Consider the following 13269-nt stretch of genomic DNA (forward strand, 5'->3'; position numbering starts at 1 on the left):
TCTCTCCCCGCCCTCATCACTCTCCCCACTTCTATCCCTCTCTCCCCTATCCCCTTCTTCTCCTACTCTCCATCTCCCCCTTCCTCATGTCCATTCCCCTCCTCAATCCTCTTCCCCACTCTTCCCACTCCACACTCAGCCCCCCCTCTTCGTCCTAACCTTATCTACCCCCCCATTGTTCATCCCTCCAGCCTCAGCAACATTGCTCTCTGGAATGCCAGATCCCTCTGCAATAAGACTGCTGCGGTCCAGGACATGTTCTTTCATCTCAATCTTCATTTCCTATGTCTAACCGAAACCTGGATCCCCCTTCACAACTCTACTGACCCTGCTTCCCTCACCACCTCCTCTTCATCCTTCTCTCTTATCTCTCGCTCTTCTGGTTGTGGTGGTGGCATTGGCCTTCTCTTCCACCCTAAATACTTTTCCTCTACCTCCTCACCACCTTTTCCTACTTTCCCTTCCTTCGAATACCTATACAAATCCTTTTCTTTCCCTCACCCTATCTCCTTTCTAATCATCTATCAGCCTCCTGGCCCCCTTTCCTCCTTCTGCAACGACCTCGATCACCTCCTTTCACTTATCTCTCCCTCCCCCTCTCCCTCTCCCTCTCCTCTAACTGTACTTGGCGACTTTAATCTTCACCTCCCTAATCCCCCTCAATCCTCCCCCTTTTCTCTATCCTTGATTCCTATCTCCTTTCCCCTCTCCCTTCCTCTCCTACTCACTCTTCTGGCTCCACTCTTGACCTTATCTTCAACTCAATCTACCCCTCTGCTTTAATCTCCTTCTTCCTTACTCACCTACCCCATTCATCTTCTCCTATCCCCTCCCCTATCATCTTTTCTCGACGTGACCTTTGCGACTTTAATCCCTCTCTCTTTTTCGACACTTGCGCTTCCTCTCTTCCCCCACTCCCTGATTTCTCTTCCCTTTCAGTCAGTGAAGCACTATCCACCCTTTCCTCTTCTATCTTCTCCACTCTTGATCTACTCTACCCGCTCTCCACTTTCCGTTCTACTCGTAAACCCTCTCAACCATGGCTCTCTTCTCAACTTCTCTCCATGCGTCGTCTCCTTCGATGTCTCGAGGGACTCTGGCTCAAATTTCCCTCACTATCCAACCAAACCTCATATTTCTCCTACCATTCTCTTTATGACTCATGCCTTACCTCTGCTAAACGTTCATACTATTCTAACCTTCTCCACTCCAAAGCCTCTCACCCTCGCCGTATTTTCCAAACCCTCTCGTCTTCTCTCCCCGCCTACCCCTGACCCTTTAGCCTGTTCCACACTTTCTCCTTCTGACTTTGCAAACTTCTTCTCCTCCAAGATTCTTTCTCTTTGTCAAAAAGTTAACTGCTCTTCCTCCTCCCCCCTTCCCCTCTCCCTATTCCCTTTCAACCTGCATGTCTGACTTCTCGCCTGTCTCCCCTTCTGAGGTGTCCCTCCTCCTGTCCAAAGCCCACCCTACATCTGCCCCTACTGATCCTCTCCCCTCCCTTCTTATCCCCAAGATCTACCCTCTTCTTATTCCTTACTTAACTTCCTTCTTCAACACCTGCCTTTCCTCAGCTACCTTCCCCTCCACATTTAAGGATGTCACCATCATACCTATTCTGTATGCTGATCCCCTGTTTACCTTTAACTTCTGTCCAATCTCTCGTCTCCCATTCCTCTCTAAACTACTTGAATGCCTCGCCTATTCCCAGCTCTCAACCTTTGTCACTAATCTTTCTCTCCTACCCCCCTCTCAATCTGGTTTCTGACCTAAACACTCTCCTGAAACTGCCCTCACTTATATCCTTAACTCCCTCCTCTCCGATCTATACTCTAAGCAATCCTCTGTCCTTATTCTCCTTGACCTTTCTGATGCTTTCGACACTGTCGATCACCCCTGCTTCTCAACACTCTTTCTTCCTTCGTGTCAAAGGCTCTGTTCTTAACTGGCTCTCCTCTTACCTCTCCTCCCACTCATTTGCTATCTCCTGGGGAAGCAGTTCCTCGCCTCCCCTCCCTTGGAGTACGACGTACCCCAGTGTTCAGTTCTGGCCCTTTCCTATTCTCTCTCTACACCTCTCTCCTTGCCCCTGTTATCTCCTCATTCGGTATTTCTGACCATTTCTATGCTGATGACACCCAACTCTTCCTTTCTCCTCTGACCTCCACCTTCCTGTCTTACTGCCATTAAAAACTGGATGTCATCCCGCTTTCTTTCTCTCAACACTGATAAGACTGAAGTCTTATTCTTTCGCTCCAATACTCTTCCCCTCCATCTCCTCCACCTTTCATTCACTTTACCCCCTCTAATCTTCCTATCTCTACCCACGCTCTCAATCTAGGCATTCACTTTGACTCCTCCCTTTCCTTTTCCCACAATATTTCTCTTACCTCTCGCACCTGTCGCTACCACCTCTTCAATATTTGCAAAGTCCGCTCTGTCTCGTTGCCCCGCATGACTCCATTTCTTCTTCGCTCTCCTTCCTTGGCTGGCTTCCCTTTCACTCTCAACTTAAATTTAATTTCCTCAGTCTAGTCTTTAAATCTCTCCATGATCTGGCTCCCCCTTATCTCTCCTCTCTCCTCTCTTTCTGCACTCCTTCCCGCTCCGTTCGTTCAGCTGACTACTTCCTTCTCACCGTCCCTCCTTCCCAATGTGTCTCCTCCCATTTCCGCTCCTTTCAGCACCTAGCCCCCCTGCACTGGAACTTCTTACCTCTCTCAATCCAATCTATACCTACCTTTTCCTCCTTCCGCCCTTCCCTGAAATCTCTCATTCTCCATTCCCCGCCATGAAACCTTCCCCACCTCTCATTCTCTCTCCTTCCCTTGAATCTTCCCTATGACCCTCTCTACCCTCCCCCTTTCCCTTATCCTCCCTCATTTTCATCCTTATACCCCTTCTGTTTCCCTCCTCCTTTCACTTCCTCACCCCTTCCCTCTTCCCTCACAGATTACTTGCTCTACTTACTGTTTTATTGGTTCGATTCATGATTGTAAATTGCTTCTACTGTTATAATGTTCTATGCATTCTGTTGTTATAATGTAAAGCGCTTTGGATGAAAGCGCTATATAAACACAATAAATACAATACAATTGTTACGCTCACCTAGTATCCACCGGGACACCACCCAGCCGGGTTACTTGCTGGTATGCTTCTCAGCTTTGCCCTGATGTGGTCTGCGGGGAAGGTTCTGCCTGAAAATACAGGAGGACTGTGTTCCAGACTGACCGACTGGGGGAAGTATCCTCCCTCCCCCCCGTATGATTTCAGTCCCTCTGGCGCCCTCTCCTCACCTTGTGGTAGAATTGGGCGTGCTCTCCGTCCTGCCTTCTTTGCAGGGGCGCGTTGTCTTTCATGGGCGAGCGCGGTCCAGTTACTTCACTGACGCCGGCCCGTTTCATATTGTTCAGGTAGGTCTTATTGCTGTTCTTTAGTTTTGTTGCTATCCTGCATGCCTTTCTTTGTTTAAAATGTCTCTTTTTTCCCCCTTAGGTATGCAGAGCTTCAGCGTGGCGAACTGGCTTGGTTGAGCCCCGCTGGTAAATGATGGCGCATTAAGAGCGCTATGATGCGGTAAGCAAGCGCTACGCGCAGCGCTGCGAAGTCTTGCCTTTGCTAACCTGTGTTTTCCTTCCTTGTAGGTCACGGTGTTCTTCAGCGTGAGTGGAATGTCCGGAGTGGTGCCAGCTGAGAGGCGACCAGCCAGGTAAGCCTTTTGAGCAGTTTGTAATTTGTAAATGTCTCTGCTGCTTTCTTTAATGTTGCCTCTATCTTCCTCTTTCAGGTCGTTCTGTCCGGGAGGCATGCAGATTCGAGGAAGCTGTTCTCAGTAGCTGCGAGTGTTTAAAGATGAAGACTGCAGGTAAGATGCTGCTGCTAATGATGTTCGTTTTGTCTCCTTGCAGGTTCTGCTTCTCGGAGGTTTGAGGGAATAGCTGTCACGTTGCAAGCTGCAAAGTAACGCGAAGCGTGTTGTCTTGTTCGGGTGTGGTTTAAATAGCCCCAACAAAATAGTCCAGGTAAAGTAGTCCCTAGGCTACCACACCCAAAACGCTAGACCGCATAGCTTGGTTCTTAGGAACCAAGCTATGTGGATGCCTCCATGTTGGCTGACAATACAATAAAGTAGTTCCCAAGCACATTGTTTTTCATGGTGCAGGACTGGCCCCATGAGGGCTTTTGAAGAGGATGCCAGGCTCTAGAGGCCCGAGTCCTGACTCCACATGGCCAATGGGTTTGCCAGAGGGGTTTTGGGCGAGGGTCGTGACAGCACTCCCCCCTAAGGCTCCTCCCATGGTGTTCCTTCTGTCTGGTCCAGGTTTGGTTGGGAAGTTCCTTTGCCCTTTTGAAAGCCTGAGTAATGGTTGTGTGTAGAGTCTTTACCGCTGGCATTTCCAAGCTGGCTGGAAGGTCTAGTTCAGAGGTACGTGGATGTCTGCCATAAAGGGTATAGAAGGGTGTTTGTCCCGTGCTTGAATGCAAATAATTGTTATATGCATATTCGGCTATCCATAGTAGGTCTTTCCAATTCCTTTGTTCGTGGTGCAGCATGCACCGTAAATATTGCTTGAGTGTCTGATTGGTTCTCTCGGTTTGGCCGTCCGTTTGGGGATGGTGACTGGTAGATAGCCGAAAGTCGATCTGCGCCATTGCACAACATTTTTCCAGAAGTTTGAAACAAACAGGCTGCCTCGATCAGAGATCAGAACCGAAGGGAAGCCATGTAGCTTAACCACGTCCTCCAGGAACACTTTTGCTAAAGTGGCTGCGTCTGGGAGGCCTTTGAGAGGAATAAAATGGGTCATCTTCGAGAATAAGTCCACAACTACAAGGATGGTGTTGAACCCTTGGCTTGGAGGTAGATCAGTGATGAAGTGAAGGGAAAGAGTGTGCCATGGAACTGGAGGAATGTCCAATGGTTGTAGGAGACCAGATGGTTTTTGTTTCTGTGATTTATTTTGTGCGCAGACACCGGAGGACTGAATATACTGAATGATGTCCTTATGCCAGGTAGGCCACCAAAAGTTCTCTTTCGCCTTAGCTAGGGTTTCGCGATCCCAGGATGCCCTTCGATCAGTGAATCGTGATAGTTTGAAATAATATGCTGTTGTAATTCCTTCTTGGGTACATATAGGCGATCCCTGAAAAAGGGTAGATGGTCCTTGATGGTATATTGTTCTCCTTGAGTTCGGCATGCAAGGTAGGCATCAGGATTCATTGTCCGTTGGATTTCTTTTCGTAGTTCTGCTTGTGTTAAGGCTGTCGTGATACCAAAGAGTTTGTCTTCAGGTATAATAGGTACTGGGTCTGGAGTTGTATATACTATTTGATCTATGCCCATGCGAGATAAGGCATCCGTCTTTCCGTTTCTGACTCCTGGTCGAAATGTGATTATATAATCATATTCAGCAAAGAAAAGGGCCCACCTTAATTGGTTCGAGGACTGGGCCTCGGCTGTTTTTGGATATTGCAGGTTTTGGTGGTCTGTGATGACTGTAACGGTGTGTCTGGCCCCCAGATGGTAGTGACTCCAGGCTTTAAAGGCGGATTTGATAGCCAGGAGGTCCTTGTCCGTGATGGCATAATTAATCTCTGGAGGTGAGAACTTTTTCGACCAGAAGTCCACAGGATGTAGCTGGCCGGTTTCCGGGTCTCTATGTGAAAGGACAGCCCCCATTGCGAGACTGGACCCATCAGTTTCAACGACATAAGGGAGGTCTGGACGAGGATGTCACAGGATTGGAGCAGAGGTAAACCTTTGTTTAAGTTCCTGAAAGGCTTCTTCGGTCCAAGCAAACTTTTTATATTTTTTTCTCGTAATAGTACTGTGATTGGGTGCACAACCTGAGAGAAGTCTGGGATGAACCGGCGGTAGAAGTTTGCAAAGCCCAGCATGCTTTGTACCACTTTCAGAGACGTCAGTGAAGGCCATTTCAGAATGGCATCTACCTTGTGCACGTCCATTCTGATGCCTCCTGGAGTAAGGATAAAACCAATAAACTCTACTTCAGTGACGTGAAAAAAGCATTTTTCAAGCTTTGCAAACAAGCGATGTTGATGGAGCTTGGTGAGGACTGAACGAACGTACCTGACATGATCTTGTTTCGAGGCTGAGGATACTAGGATGTCGTCTATGTACACTAAGGCGCACACATTAATTAACTCCCTTAAGACGTCATTCATGAAATATTGGAATGCCGCAGGAGCTTTGCATAACCCGAAGGGCATGACTTGATATTCAAACAAGCCTTACTTAGTACGGAAGGCTGTTTTCCATTCATCTCCTTTTCTGACTCGGACCAGGTGGTACGCTCCTCGAAGGCCCAATTTGGTATAAATCTGGGCATCTTTAACTTGGTCTAGCATCTCAGGGATAAGTGGCAAGGGGTAGCGGTTCTTCATGGTGATCTGGTTCAATGCGCGGTAGTCAATAAAGGTTCTCAAGTCTCCTTCCTTTTTAGGTACAAAGAACAAAGGACTGGTTGCGGGGGACTTCGAAGGACGGATAAATCCGTTTGCAAGGTACTGGTCTAAATAGGATTTCAAATGAAGGTTTTCTGGTTCTGTGAGAGCATAGATCCTGCCGCAAGGGATTTGTGCACCAGGAACAAGGTCGATCTGACAGTAATAGGGCCTGTGCGGAGGCAATGTATTGGCTTGGTCCTTTTGGAAAATATCCTGGAAATCATGGTATTCACTTGGCAAGGTATTAGTTGCTCCCAGGGTTGATACTGTCGCTCCGGGAGTCATGGGGATACAGACATCGGGTTTCTCCTCTTGGTAATAGCAGGCAGGGGAGCAGTCACCGGGGAAGGTTAATTTTCGTGCCCGCCAATCTATCAAAGGGTTGTGAGCAACCAACCATGGCATCCCTAGTATTAGCCTGAACTGAGGTGCCTTGATGAGATTGAATGAAATAGACTCCCGATGTCCGTCCTGACACAGCAAGGTTACCCTGGCTGTGCGCTGGGTTAATTGGCCGGTAGCGATTTCTGTCCCATCCACGGTGGTTACCTTGGCCATAGATGGCTTAGAATACAAAGGAAGCCCCATCTCTGCTGCCAGTTCTTGATCAATATAATTTCCAACTGCTCAGCTAACGATGTATGCTTGAAACGGCATGTTTTGGCTGTTTTTAAATACTGCAAGATCCTGTGATCGGTGATTACAGTAATGGTATGCCTGGCACCGAGAAGATAATGCCGCCAAGCCTTGAAGGCAGATTTGATGGCTAACAACTCTTTATCGGTAACCGCATAGTTTAATTTGGGGGGCGAGAATTTTCTGGACCAAAATGCTACTGGATGAAGTTGACCGGTTTCCGGATCCTTCTGGGACAGGACAGCCCTCATGGCTAAACTGGATGCATCGGTTTCAACTATGTATGGGAGCTCGGGCGTGGATGCTTTAAGACAGGTGCCAACGTGAATTTCAATTTCAGTTCTTGGAAGGCTTTTTCAGCCTCTTCGGTCCACAAGAAGCATTTGTTTTTTTGCAAAAGTGCTGTGATGGGGTGTACAACATATGAGAAGTCAGGAATAAATCTGCGGTAGAAATTAGCAATCCAAGCATGCTTTGCACCCCTTTAACTGAACTGGGTGATGGCCACTTGAGAATTGCGTCCACCTTTCGAGAGTCCATTCGGACTCCTTTTGGAGTCAGGATAAATCCAAGGAATTCAACTTCTGTAGCATGAAAAACATATTTTTCCAATTTTGCATATAACTTGTGCTGGCGTAGTTTCTCAAGGACTGCACGAATGTGCTTAACATGGTCTGATTCTGAGGAGGAGTACACTAGAATATCGTCTATGGATACGACAACACAGACGTCAATGAGTTCACGAAGGACATCGTTCATAAAATACTGGAAGGCTGCTGGTGCATTGTGTAAAGACCGTCTGTACTTCCGCTCTCTAAATGGTAGAGGAGAGGCACAGCGGACCCCAGCCAAGAGTCTCTATTTGGTAGCAATGGACGAGCAATCAAGGCCTAGCTTCTCAGGAGGTGATGCGGGCTGGTTCTTAAGTACAGTGTAGTCCCCGAACCCCCACAAAGGTATGTCCACACACTGTATTACTGAAAACAAAGTCTTTATATAATTAATATTCAAAGGTATGTACACAATAACAATAACGCACTTTGTACTTGGAAGTCAATAATGATAAATATATACACGTCTAGAGTGGTATCACTAATGTTATCAAATCTCATTAAAGTGCATCATCTGTACGGTTAAAATGTCACACAGATCAATAACGAGTAAAACAGCAATAGAGATAGGAAGGAACGTAAGATGGTTGAAACAATAGGCAGAATGCTGACCCCTGCCGCTAGGTACAGTTCTGTGTGGAGATCCCCCCACCTGGGCAACCTGTAAATAAAGATATATAGCACAAGCCCAGTCCAAATGTTCAATAGTCTTACTTCCTCCTGTTAAGGTTTTACCCCCCCAATGTACCTGGTGGAGTAGAGTTCTCCGACGATGCACCGACCGATCCTTCTTGAGTGTCTCCCTTTCAGACGGGAGCCACGGATCGTCGAGAGGTGTCGGGGAACTTGGCGTTCGGTGTCAGGGAATCGAAAGCCCTTCTTGAGTGCCCTCCCTTTAAGGCAGGAGTCACGGGTCGTCAAACGTCCGACGGTGAACAGGGTGAACTATGGCAGGGAAGTGGCAGCTGCGTTCCTAGCGGTGCTCGTCGACGACAGAGCGTTGGCATCCTGCAAGGAAGAGGCGTGTGGGGCACCTCGGTGCCAATAGTTCTGGACCGCAAAGAGATGATGAAGAACTGTGGCCCAGCAAGGGCGTCGAGTCGTAGGCGTCTCTGCGATCTTTAGGTGGCGGGAAACCCACCGGTGGATGCTCCTCGGCGCGTCGACGGTCGGGCCTTCTCCAGCGGGAGACAAGCGGGTGACGATGCAGACGAGAGCGTCTAATGATCAATGGAAGTTCTTAGCCAAACGGGAGCACGGCGGCTCCGATCGGCGACGGCGGTCGTCGACAGTGGCGGACAACAGTCCGAGTGCTTCTCCTTGGAGTTCCGCAGCAGTCCCCATATCGGGTCGGCAGCCTGTCGTAGGTCTGTCTACCAGGGAGTGTTAGCAAAGATCAGCTGTGCACGATGGTCCCTCGTAGCTCGGGAAGAGGGCGCCTTACCAGGTCCTCTCTGGGTCAGTCCTTGGAGGCACAACAGCTTTCAGATTGTGAAGGAGAGCAACAGCAATTCTTCTCGTCCAGCAGGGCTTCAAGGTCAAGCGTCAGTTAATCCAGTTACTCGTCGTAGTGACTTCAGCTTCTGAACACGATTCCTAGCAGTGAGAGGTCCCCAGATATACTGTTGATCTCCCATTCATTCCGCTGGGTCACACTCAAGCATCCAATCATGACTACGGGCATTCATGCAGGCAGGCAGCCAATCAGGCACATGAGGTATTCAGGCCATTCACTTCTCTCCAGACACTCACAACAAGTTATGTGTATTGGGACAGGTACCGAGCCATTCAACACTCCAAGCTGCATTCATACTGGTTTCGGGCAGGGTTGTCTCAGTCATTGTGCCAACCACCAGATACTAGACACCTACAACACAGAATGCATATTCGTCACATATTCTATTCACCCAGGTCCCACCCACAGGAGGTACCCACAACATACATCACCGGGAAGGCTCCAGCTAGTCTGACTGGGCCTTCACAACAACACCATATCTGGCACTTCCATCCAACAGCCAGTCAGGGGGAAGGGACAGAGTCAGGGCTTCCCAGGACTTTGAGAAAACAAGGTAATGGGTAACAGACAGCAAGAGGCCACTGGGGCCATCTTGTTTTCCATCAGGAATCAACTGATCCCAATGGCAGGGCCGGGGTATCCCAAAATGGAGGATACTCCACGCACCTGTCAAAATTCAGCATGGAGCTGCCACCAGCCCATACCCTGCTCTGTGGGCCACCCACAGGTGCCCAAAAACATACACTAGGGGCACAGGGTTGTACCCCCACCCATGGGTGCCCTAAGGGTATCCCACTGGTCCGTTCACCAAACCAAAAGAAAGAGAGCTGCACCGCCAGGAGTCCCACATGAACTCCTGCGCAGAAAACATGACAGAACACATGATAAAAAGCACTATTTTTTATTTTTTTATTTATTTATTCTTGTTTTTAATCATTTAGGATTTTTACAAGATTGTTTATACAAAAGCATTTTTACACATTGATTCAGGGTGCACTATTTTACACAGAATTAGATAAAAAAGATAAAAAGCAGTAAAGGACAAGGATACGGAGGCCCTGTCCCTCCGATGCAATTCCAGCATCACAGTCGCCCCCCCCAGACTGAGGTGGAGGGTGCCTAATCTCCCATGGGATGGGCACCCTCATCCAGACGGTCAACATACCTTCTGGAAAGTCCATCTGCATTATCGTGACTCTTCCCTGGTCTGTGCTCTATGGTGAAGTCTAGCCCTTGCAGGCTAATGGACCACCTGAGCAGTTTCGGGTTCTCACCCTTCATCTGCATAAGCCACTTTAGGGGCTTATGTTCTGTTTGGACCTTGAAGGGAGACCCCGTAAGGTAGGGCCTAAAACGCCTAAGGCTCCAAACTATACTAAAACATTCCTTTTCAACAGTAGCCCACCTAAGTTCTCTACACTTGAGTTGTCTACTGAGGAATATGATAGGATGTTCTCTCCCTTTGTCATCTCACTGGGACAAGACAGCTCCGATTCCGGAGTCTCAGGCATCCGTCTGGACGATAAAGGGTCAGCTGTAGTCAGGCGCACACAACACAGGTGCCCGACACAGACTTTCTTTCAAGCCTTTAAAGGCCCTCTGACAGTCTTCAGTCCAATTGACCTTCCTAGGCTTCTTGGGTGAAGTCAGAGCTGTCAGTGGTGCAGCTATGGTTCCATAGTCCGCCATGAAATTGCGATAGTACCCAGTGAGACCCAAAAAGGCTCTCACCTGAGTTTGAGTAGTGGGAGTCTCCCAGTCCTGTACATCCTGTACTTTACGGGGGAGAGGTTGGATTTGACCCCCTCCTACCTCATGACGAAGATATGTGACTTCCCCCTGAGCTATCTGGCACTTGGTGGCCTTGATAGTGAGGTTAGCCCTCTTTAAGGCCTGCAACACTCTACCCAGATGTGTCAAGTGCTCTTCCCAAGTGGAACTGTAGACGGCAATGTCGCCTAAATAAGCCACACAAAAGGCTTCCAGCCCACGGAGAGCATGATTGACCAATCTCTGGAAGGTGGCAGGGGCATTCTTTAACCCAAAAGGCATGACCCTAAACTGGTAGAGTCCCTCTGGGGTGGAGAACGCCGTCTTTTCCTTGGCATGGTCCTTCAGAGCTATTTGCCAATGGCCTGAGGTGAGGTCAAAGGTGCTCACAAATTTAGCAGCACCTATGGTGTCCACCAGCTCATCAGCCCGGGGCAGTGGGTGCGCGTCAGTTTTGGTGACGGCATTGAATCCTCTGTAGTCCACACAGAACCTCCAATCCTTGGTACCGGCCTGGGAACTTGCCTTGGGGACAAGGACCACTGGACTGGACCAGGGACTGGTTGAGGGTTCAATAACACCCAGATCCAACATCTTGGCGACCTCAGCCTGGATGTGGCTCTTAACCGTATCTGACATTCGGTAGCTCCTGCTCTTGACAGGCACGCTGTCACCAATGTCAATCTCGTGCTTACACCACGGTGTAAGGCCTGGCGTCAGCGAAAACAGAGAGGCATACTGCTGGAGCAAAGTCCTGCAGGCCCTCTGCTCGGTTGTCAAATCGGGAGGGAGCTGTACTCCCTCCACTGAGCCATCCTGAGGGTTGCTATGCAGCAAATCAGGAAGGGGCTCACTCTCATCCTCCCCTTGCTCTGAAGCCAGCAAGAGACATGAGACTTCTGCTCGCCTGTGGAACGGCTTGAGCCTATTAACATGGAATACCTGAGGGGCTACCCCTGGGATTCCCATGCCAACCAGATAATTGACCTCGCCCATCTTGGAGACTATCCGGAAGGGTCCAGACCATTTATCTGCCAATGCCCGAGGCTTGGTAGGCTCCATCACGAGGAGCTCCTGTCCCGGAGTCCAATCCACTTGCGATGCTTTAAGGTTGTGCCAGTATTTGTTCAATTCCTGGCTGGCCTTGAGATTCGCCGATGCTTGTCCCATCATCTGTGTCATCCTCTGTCTGAGGCATAACACATAGTCCCCCACTTGCTTGGCGGGACCGGGAGGGGTGGCTTCCAAACCTTTTCTGATCAAGGCGAGGGGCCCCCTCACGGGATGTCCAAAGAGCAACTCAAAGGGGCTGAAACCAACACCCTCTTGAGGTACCTCTCGGTAAGCAAACAGCAGGCATGGCAGGAGGAGATCCCATTTCCTCCTTAGGGGCTCTTCCAAAGCACCTAGCATGCCCTTGAGAGTTTTATTAAATCTCTCAACCAGACCATTAGTCTGGGGGTGGTAAGAAGTGGAGAACTTGTAGGTTACCCCGCATTCTTTCCACATGGTTTTCATGTAACTAGACATGAAGTTGGATCCTCGGTCAGAGACAACCTCCTTGGGGAATCCAACGTGGGTGAAAATGCCCAGGAGGGCCCGGGCAACCACCTTGGCAGTAACAGTCCGAAGGGGTATAGCCTCAGGGTACCTGGTGGCATGATCTACCAAAACCAGGATGAACCGATGTCCACCTGACGTGGGAGGGTCAAGGGGACCGACAATGTCGATGCCCACCCTCTCAAATGGTGTGCCAACCACTGGCAATGGCTGCAGTGGGGCAATGACACTGCCTCCAGTCTTGCCAGACAACTGACAAGTTGGGCAGGTCCTGCAGTGGGACTCTACTTCTACTCCCATCCGGGGCCAGTAGAAATGGGCAGAGAGCCTCTGCTTAGTCTTCTTGGTACCAAGATGACCAGCCAAGGGCACCTCATGCGCCAACTGCAGTAGGAAGGGCCTGTAAACCTGGGGTACCACCAACCTCTTGAGGGCACCAGGTTCAGGCTTAGTGGGCTCTGTTATGAAGCGGCTTCATAGACTTCTTAGGTTACATGTAAGATCTTTATTTTAAGTTACATGAGATCTTAAGCATAGAAAAACCACCAGGTCCCATCACGCAGGTTCAACTGACAGCATTGGAATCCTGGAGCGAAGCTCATAGGCAAACATTCCACAAGCTCTCACAGAGTTCCAAGCCATCTCATAATTATGCATTAAGTAACATCATAACACATCTCCCTTTCTAATGACAATGCAAACACAAGA

This window comes from Ambystoma mexicanum, chromosome 12 (assembly GCF_040938575.1).
Source record: "Ambystoma mexicanum isolate Mex_15411 chromosome 12, UKY_AmexF1_1, whole genome shotgun sequence".
Taxonomy (NCBI): Eukaryota; Metazoa; Chordata; class Amphibia; order Caudata; family Ambystomatidae; genus Ambystoma; species Ambystoma mexicanum.